At 32.9% G+C, this 8,919-nt stretch overlaps 1 long non-coding RNA gene across 1 annotated transcript; it reads left to right on the forward strand.

Annotated features, from left to right (window-relative positions):
- The first annotated feature begins 312 nt into the window (after nt 1-312).
- On the forward strand, nt 313-8,525 carry LOC143242498 (uncharacterized). Its single transcript, XR_013022822.1, has 2 exons — nt 313-3,054; nt 7,072-8,525. It is a non-coding gene; the product is annotated as an uncharacterized LOC143242498 (long non-coding RNA).
- Nucleotides 8,526-8,919: the final 394 nt, after the last annotated feature.

Below are 8,919 nucleotides of genomic sequence, written 5' to 3' on the forward strand. Positions count from 1 at the left end.
ACACACACACATATATACATACATTCTTTTGGGATCACTGGCCATTAATAGGAAGCCAAAGGGTCTGATATTAATGAAGATGAAAAAAGTTCTTAAACTGTTCAGTTACTTATTTTGCTTATGCTTGTGACGTTTTTTGGATAAAATACATATAATTTTCACAATAAAAGATTATTACTTAAATCTCAAATATTTGCGTATTTTATACAAATTTATTATAAAAACATTTTCAGCATTTCAGTGTTGATTTGATAAAAATACACATGTACTGATTATACTTTATATATGTATATATTTGTTTGTTTGTTTTGAATTTCGTGCAAAACTGCTCGAGGGCTATCTGCGCTAGACATTCCTAATTTAGTAGTTTAAGACTAGAGGGAAGGCAGCTAGTCATCACCACCCAGCGCCAACTTTTGGGCTAATATTAGGTTTATTCGCTGGCTTTCCTTCCTTATAGAACATTAATATATTTGCAAGCTTCCAAGAAACTTGGATGTATCCTGAGGATAGTGATAAGTTAAAAAAGTGAATTTAAGTGGTCAAACAATTTTGGAGTGCCCTTTTTTAGGAGGATAGCTTGTATTTCGTCTTCATCTGGTGCTTTGTTTTTTGTGTTTTTTATTGCTTCTAGTAATTCATGAAGGGATATTTCATTTGTTATTAATGTGCTTTCATAATCTGTATCGGAACTTGTATTTGTATCAGTTATGTTTACTGGAAAAATTGGCTCAAATTGATGTTTATTGTTTACTATGTGATTAGTGACTATTGTAGAAAAATGTATTCATATCTGGATCAGTGTGAGTTTCAAATATATTTTGGAGTTGATCTTTGAAAGCTTCGGCTATTTATTTATTTGTGTGTGCTATAGTGTTATTATGTTCGAGTGGAGGATATTTCTTTGTGTTTGTGTTTTCATTTGTGAGTCTTTTAAGATGTGACCAGAATTTTTTCGAGTCAGTCTTATCATTTAGTTTATTGCAGTAATTGTCCCATTTATTTTGTTTTTGTTGTTTTATTTGTGTTCTGATGTGATTTCTAATGTTGTTTATTTGCGTTTTGGTTTCTCTGTTTCTTGTAATCATGTACTGGCTTCTTAATTGTCTTCGTTTTTTGATTATATTGATCATTTCTGTGGTGGGTTTACATGTGTTGTTTGTTGTTTTGGTATTGTTAACTTGGCTGCTTTCTGAAGGCATTCCGTAATTGTTTGACAGTAGTTATCCATTTCGACATGTTTTAACTTCTTTTATAACTTTATTAGGTAACAGGTTATTTAATTCCTGTTTATAATATTGCCAATCTGCTTTTCTGTAATTAAATTTTTCTTTCCTATATGTTATATTTTTATGGGGGGCGAGATCAAAGACACAATATATTGGGAGGTGATCACTGTCAACATCCTTTCCCACTTGAAATTTTATTAATTTCTGGCTTAGGTTATATGTGCACATACACAGGTCTAGTATGTCACTGGAGTTAGTGGCATACGCTGTATGTGTGGGGGTGGTATCATTTACTAAAGCTATATTATTATCGTCTATGAATTTTATTAGATTTCTACCATTGGAATTTGAGCTTCGGCATCCAAAGGTAACATTTTTACTATTTAAGTCCTCCATAACTATGGAGTTTTGGTTGTGGGAAAGGATGTTGCTAAGTAATGTTATATCTATTTGTTTGTTAGGTGAGCAGTAAATTCCTGCTACTGTTACTTCAGTTTTATTCCTTTGCAGGATATCTACAGTATCATGTTCATTGCTGCTGCTAAATTTAATTTCTATTACTGAAAGCTCCACTTTGTAGAAAAGCATTATGCCTCTGTTTTCATCATTTTTATTTGTTCTGTCTTTTCTTATGGTTGAATAATTTGCTATTTTAAATCTATTGTTATTGTATATTAGAGTTTCGCTTACTATTATAATATGGGGGGTTAGTTTCTTGTATTAGGTCTTCGATCTCATGTTTCTTGGAAGCTATTGCACCTTGGATGTTGATATATACTACTGTGAACATTGTGCTGTGAGCATGTATCCAGTAAGTGTTGATATTATGTCGGGTGTGATGTGTTTTTTGGAGATATTGATCAGTAGTTCAAAACAGTTAGTTGTCTGGTTTGGTTTAGTGTATTCTGTTACGAATTCTGTAATTATGTTTTTGATTATTGTTGTGAATAGGCTTGTTTTATCTGATGTGTTAATATTTGTTTCTTGTATGGTGGGGCTGTTTTCTTCTGGTTTTTGTGTTTGTGTTAAAGTGTTCTTGTCCTGGGTTTTAATGTTCTGCTCTTGCTGTTTGTGGGGTTGTTTTACTTTCAGCATTTACGTGGTTTTTGTTGTTTTATTGAATTCTGTTGATATGTCTGTTTTAGGTAAGCTGTTTGTATTAGGTTGGTTTTGTTCTGTTGGTGTTCTGATCTGATAAATACGTTGTTTTATTTGTTTGTATTTATCACATCCTTTGTAATTTGCTGTATGGGTTTGACCACAGTTACAACATTTAGGTGTTTCCTTATCTTTTTTGCATTGGTTGATATGGTGTTCCCCGCCACATCCGCAGCATCTCGGTGTTGCTAAGCAGGCTGCTGAGACATGCCCATATCTTTGGCAATTGTAGCATTGTGTTACAACAACTACCAGAGTTTTCAGTTGCTCTACTTGGTATTTTTTATACCAAAGCGTTATTCCATTATTTATTAATTTTTATATGTTGTAACTGTCGTCAATATCAATGCGTATGAGATTCGTGGGTGCCTGTGTTTTCTTTGAGATTATACGTTCTATTTTATTGTGTGGAATGCCTTGTTCATCTAAAGCTTGTGTGACTGATTCTAAGTTAATGGTCTAGTGAACCCCTCTTACCACAATGGCTTTAGGCTGCTGCTCACTTCCTGGAAGGTGAATTTTAATTTTTCCTGGTTTTAAGGTATCTGCTGGCCCCTACTTTACTAATCTGTTAAGGTCAGCTACGTCATGCCCTTGAACAAAGACACCGCTTCTGGGCAGACGCTTAATATTAACTATGGTTAATTAAGTTACTTTTATTATTGTGGTAAGTAAACTTGGCAACAAAACTTAGCTTGTAATACAAATTTGGAAATTATATAGTTTTAATTTCCTAGTTTTATAGGACAACATTTAAAATGTCTTCAATTTTCCATTGTTTCAGAATTGTGATATTTGCATTTTAAGTATTTCCTCTTTTCTCATTTATTGACCACTTCTTGAAGAACTACAAAATTTGACATAAGTCGCTCATTGTAATATTGTTATTACTCAGACAAAGTATAATTTTTTTATAGCCTTCAATCTTATTTGGTTACAGAGCTATAAACTAGAAAATCAAGTCCCTTTAGCCACACCCATAATTAAGTTTTCTCTTTCACAAGTTTCCAATATTTAGTTCTCTTTGATATTTAAAACTATATTACTTTTAACCAACAGAAATCCAAATATTATATTACATAATTTTCTGTACAGGAGTTTGTTTATTTTGCTTCCAGTGCAAATTTTATTCCCACAGGAAACACATTGGCAAGTTTAGCTAAATTTTTATTGGGTCTTACTGAATGGTAAGAAAGCCAGAAAATTTTGATAGTCCTAGTACAATATGTGCTTTAAGCATGTTATTTTGTATTCTTTGTTGCAATTTTGATTATCTAAAAATCATTTAGTGCAGTAATACCATTATAATAATAGTTTTAATTGAGAGTTGATAAAAAAAAGGCCCAGGTAAGTACTATATTTCTAGTTTTTCATGTGTACTATTTATTATTATAAAGGTAAATAAAATATAAGTTTTAGATTACGTTAAATAAAAAAAAAAAAACGTTTTCCTGTGGTATGCTCATTAGTAACCAATGCATTACATAATTTCTTCAGGTAACATAAGCTACATGTTTACAAAGTGGTTCACAACTTGTGTGGTGATATCATTAGTTAGACACAGTTCAAAGAGCAATAAAATTTAAGCATAAATATACATATATTGTAAAGGGCTTAAAGCTATTTAAGATAGTCAAATGTGTCGTGAAGTCATTCTTGAAAATAAAAAGGGCAATATGTTTTCTTTTCACGGTATATGAGGTGTAGAGTTAGAATGGGGAAAATAACATAACACGTAAAGTTTTACTGAAAAAACACATTGAAATTCCAGTGCAATTACCCACCCTTTTCACAGTTATAGCTATTTTTCATATGATTTCCTTCTCGTGCACAGATTGTCACTCACTACTAGCTGTGAATTACTATCTAATTACACATGTATGCCACATGTGTAAATTAGCATTCAACAACTCTCCACCAGTATGAGTGTAACACATCCTTTTCTGATATTTATATTACCACATCAACCTGCCACAATCAAGGCAGGTTATCTTGATTGCAGGGTATAGCCATACATTACAAACCCTCTCAGATATTTCCAGTGTCAGTGTTTCGGTCGCTCAAAGACGTCATGTTGTGGTTCATTGAACTGTGCTCATTCTTGCCCAGAATGGTTAGAAGAAAAAGAGATGCATCATTTGAAAACGATTTATAACATTACTTATCCTGAGGCTTGAAAATTGCTGTCCAGCACTTCATCTCAGATGTATGGCTGCTGCATGTCATCCCACAACTACAGTGGGAGTGCAGACAGATATCTCTGTGTCTCCAAAAGAATCATTCTCAAACCAAATGAAAAGGATTTTGACCTGCATTGTTAAAAAAGTTGATGAATTAGCTTAACATCCATCTCTGTCCCTAACATACATTCCAACAAATCCCAAGATCCACTTTCTCTGGTTCTGGGTACAGGCATTTCTTTGGGTGCATCACCTTCTCCCACCACAAGATGCAAAAGGATCATTTGTTCTTGTCCCCAGTCACTGGAATCCTCTTTAAACAGCATAGACCTACCCAATCGACCCAGGACAGGATCCATGGAGGTTGACAGACCTCCCTCAAATAAAGACAGTAAAGAACAAAAGACATGGACGAAAACAGAAGGGTTCTCCACCCAACTTCCTTGCACATGAGTAATAATGTCCAACTTGATACAATGGAACTGTCGAGGTTTACGTTGTAATCTGGATGACATCAAAACACAGATTGCTTCCTACCATTCTGCATGTCTTTCCTTACAGGAAATATACCAGTAACCTGCCAATACAGTTACCTTTCAGTATTTTTTTTTTTTTTTTGTACAGAAATGACAGGCTGTGTGATGGATGAGCACATGTAGGGGTGGCATTGTTGGTTGATTATCATGTGCCCACCCTGTCTTTGCCACTGGATGCACTCTTGGAGTCTATTCCTATCTTGCAAGGTGTTGCTGTACACTAATGCTAGTGATAATTTATTGTTTATGCATGACACCTTGTTAAGAGGATAAAATTGGTCTTACCTGAAATCTAGTGTGTCTTTTTTAAAATCCTAAACTTGTACATTCTTATCCTTTGGTTTTTAGATATATCACAAGAAATCACAACACATTCATCCTTCCTGAATATTTTATATATTTAAATAAAATCTATTTTCTCTCTTCTTTTTTTTAATGCTCTTAACATGCTTTTCATAAGTTGCCAGGTAAGTCAATCACGTATTTCAGTTGAAAACAGAGAATCTACCTAATTCTGTCTAGTTTCTATGGTTTTGTACATTTCTTGTCAACAAGCTATTTTATTTTGTAAAATTTCAGTCATCAACATTATTTTAACTGAACTTTTCATGTTCTTAATTAAAGAAATATGTTTTAAAGTCATTTTAAATACTTTATTGTGAGAGAGAAAAATGTAATGTAGATTGTATGGTCAGTAGTATGTACTTAATGGGCATTCTCTACTCAATCATACAAAATTAAATGTAGTCATGTTGTTTCGTATTCAGTCAGTAAATCAAACCACCCCACTCACTCCCCCACAAAAATTATATTTACCAAAGAGTTTTGCCTACTTCAAAGGCATCTTCACATTACAAAAGGAGAAAAGATATAACATTTATGAAAAGTTGTTTTACACCTAATGAAGGAAACACAAAATCACATGTTCATTGCAAATTTAATCACTTTTTTATACCCTTATTTTAAAAGAGACCAGAAAATAGAGAGAATGGTGTTTCTGATTTTAAATATTTCTGGGAGAGCATGCCTCTGGATCTTCCTTAAGATATTGTGCATAAAATATGCTGAAGAGTCACAATCCAGCACTACATAGTACACTGACAGGATTATCTCCCTGATTCATTAGTATCACCCACTTTTAAACATACTGAAAACCCTGTCTGTTGATCTTTTATAAAGAGATCTTAATATAACCTTTCCTTCCCTGGAGTAATATTAGTAGCTGTAGTGAGAACAATTTACAACAAATCAGTGTCATTACTCAGACAAAGCTCACACAATATTTCAAGTGAAGAGTATCGAGGACCAACTAGTGACTTGAATAGAAAGATAACTTCCTCTTTATTACTTGATAATCAGTTTAAGTTGCATCACTCTGAACAGTCCTTTATACATCACCATTCCTTCTTGTGTAAGAAGACCAAAGCTGTATACTGCTTCATAAGTATTTGGTGGATCAGAGCAAGATATATTGATTATCTTTCTCATGAAGTTGTTTGATCCTGCAGGCACTTGTCACCTTGTAATTCAGAAGTTACTTTTTGTTTCATAAGTGTTTAACAGAATTTGAATTAATAACTTTTTCTTTAATTATGTTTTTTATGTAAATCACTAAGATTTTCTATACTTAATCTTTTCCCATAGAAAGGGATTTTAAGATTATAAAATCTATTTATTTTGTTATAATTTCTTCAATAAAGAAATAAGATTTGATATAAAATTCTAGAAAGACTTGCCAACAGTATGGTTAACAATGTAACTGAAATGTGTCTGAGGTAATTAACCACCTTAATACAAAAGTATCCAATACCAAATAATTAGTAGTAAACTGTATTTTAACAAAAAGATTAATTATGGGCCATTGAAAAACAAACTTTATGTATTATAAACATTCTCCATGATTTTATTCCTCACTCATGTTTAAAATTAACTGTAGCAAGTACATTTATGAAAAGTAATTTTTTACAGCATCCAATCAAGAGCAGTTTTCCTGATGAAGTCACTGGTGGTGTTTTATCAAAAGTGAAAAGAAAATTAGGCTTACAAAAAGTTTCCAAAATGGCAAGTGTATCTGAAGAATTTTAAAAAATGCACTTCAAAACATTTAGGCTACTGATTGTGATCCACATACATATTCCATTATCAATTAAATTATATTCTATTAAACCTGTATGTGTGCTTGGTCATTCTGACCAGTTCTGTAATCTCCATGTAACCATGAAATTACATGAACTACTGAAATGTTCTAAGTATATAAAGTGTATTATCATGAGTTTTGCCAAATGTTTATGTAAAAGTTACAAGCCATTTATTAACTGAAATTATATTTCAAGTAAATTGCTTTCATAAAACATTTATCCATTAATTTGTGAATTCTCTGTCAAGTAATTCTGTGTAAAGTGTGATTTTTCATGCTAAGAATAAAATTAATTGTGCTCATTTCATGGTTTTTATGTTTAATTAACCTTACTTATAATACCATCTTAATGAATATCATTTTTTTATTTTTCATAGAACTCTAAACTTGCTCTTTCATCTTCACCACCATAACACCAACTGTAATGAAAGTAGTGAAACAAATGTTGGACATACAAAATGATTGCAGATTGTGAAAATGCAATAAGAATTTTTATTTTTGCACAGCCTCAGTTTTCTAAACATTTCCTGATTGGCTGCTTTTGATTTTATTACTTTACAATGCCTTTCTGACCCAATATAATGATGTAATTGTTAAATATACACAGAAGTAAAACTTAACCAACCGACTGAAATACAAAGTGTACAACGGCACTGAATATCTTCAACATCCAGATCCCTTCTTCCACCTCTTGTGGAGCAGATTGATTTTTTGTTCAAAACTGAACTATTTGTCTCTTATTTAAGTTTCTGCCAGGACCTTGGCCTTGAAGATGCTGTACCCTATTCACCATCTGAGACTTCAGCCTTGAACAGGGTCTTTCCATATGTCTCCAGTTCAGAGTCTGTACACTGGGTTCCACTGGTTATACTTTTGGGAATATACAGTCTGCCATTCTTCCCTTTGGTCTTCATATTTAGGTGAAGCTGACTGAGTTCAGTATGTCACAGATTGATGTTGCTTTTTCCATCAATCAGCCCACCACACTATGTTTTATTACCACCTCTGCCTGTTGCCTTTCTCTGAGTCATCTGAGGAAGGTTGATACTTGCATTTGGTTGTACTGGTTTCATTGCCAAACATCTTTTGAACCATTCTTTCATTCCCAGTTATACAGATGGTTTAAAATCAGTTAAGTCTATTGGATCTGCCATGGTTTGTTGCAGCTAGGTGGTTTTGTACAATATCCACTCTACAGTTTCTGTGTTCACTGTCAAGTTATATGGCATTTCTTTTGTTCTGAATGATATCGAAGCTACACAGTACACTCACTGTTCTATTTATACCAACTCTCTTCACTCTCTACTGGTCAGAGAATCGCTTTGTGTTAATTCTCACCTTATTTTCACAATATTCAACACTGGCTGGCCTATTTTTCTTCTATCTTCTATTTACATCCAATTTTTCTGGATAACTGGTCATGTTGGTATTCACAGGAACAAGTTTGCTGACATTAAGTTGGTCTGATCTGGTGCTGTCACTGCTTTGCTTGTTCTATATATGGACTACAGTACTGTATTCAAGGCTCAGCTTCTATTTCCCGTATATTAGGATTGTTTCCTATATACTAATATCACCAATATTTCTATTCATTTTTTATTTCCCATATATTAGTTTTTGTTACCTGTATATTAATATCACCTATATTTTTATTAATATTTCTATTTCCCATATATTAG

The sequence above is a fragment of the Tachypleus tridentatus genome, unplaced genomic scaffold, assembly GCF_004210375.1.
Source record: "Tachypleus tridentatus isolate NWPU-2018 unplaced genomic scaffold, ASM421037v1 Hic_cluster_2, whole genome shotgun sequence".
NCBI classification, from domain to species: Eukaryota; Metazoa; Arthropoda; class Merostomata; order Xiphosura; family Limulidae; genus Tachypleus; species Tachypleus tridentatus.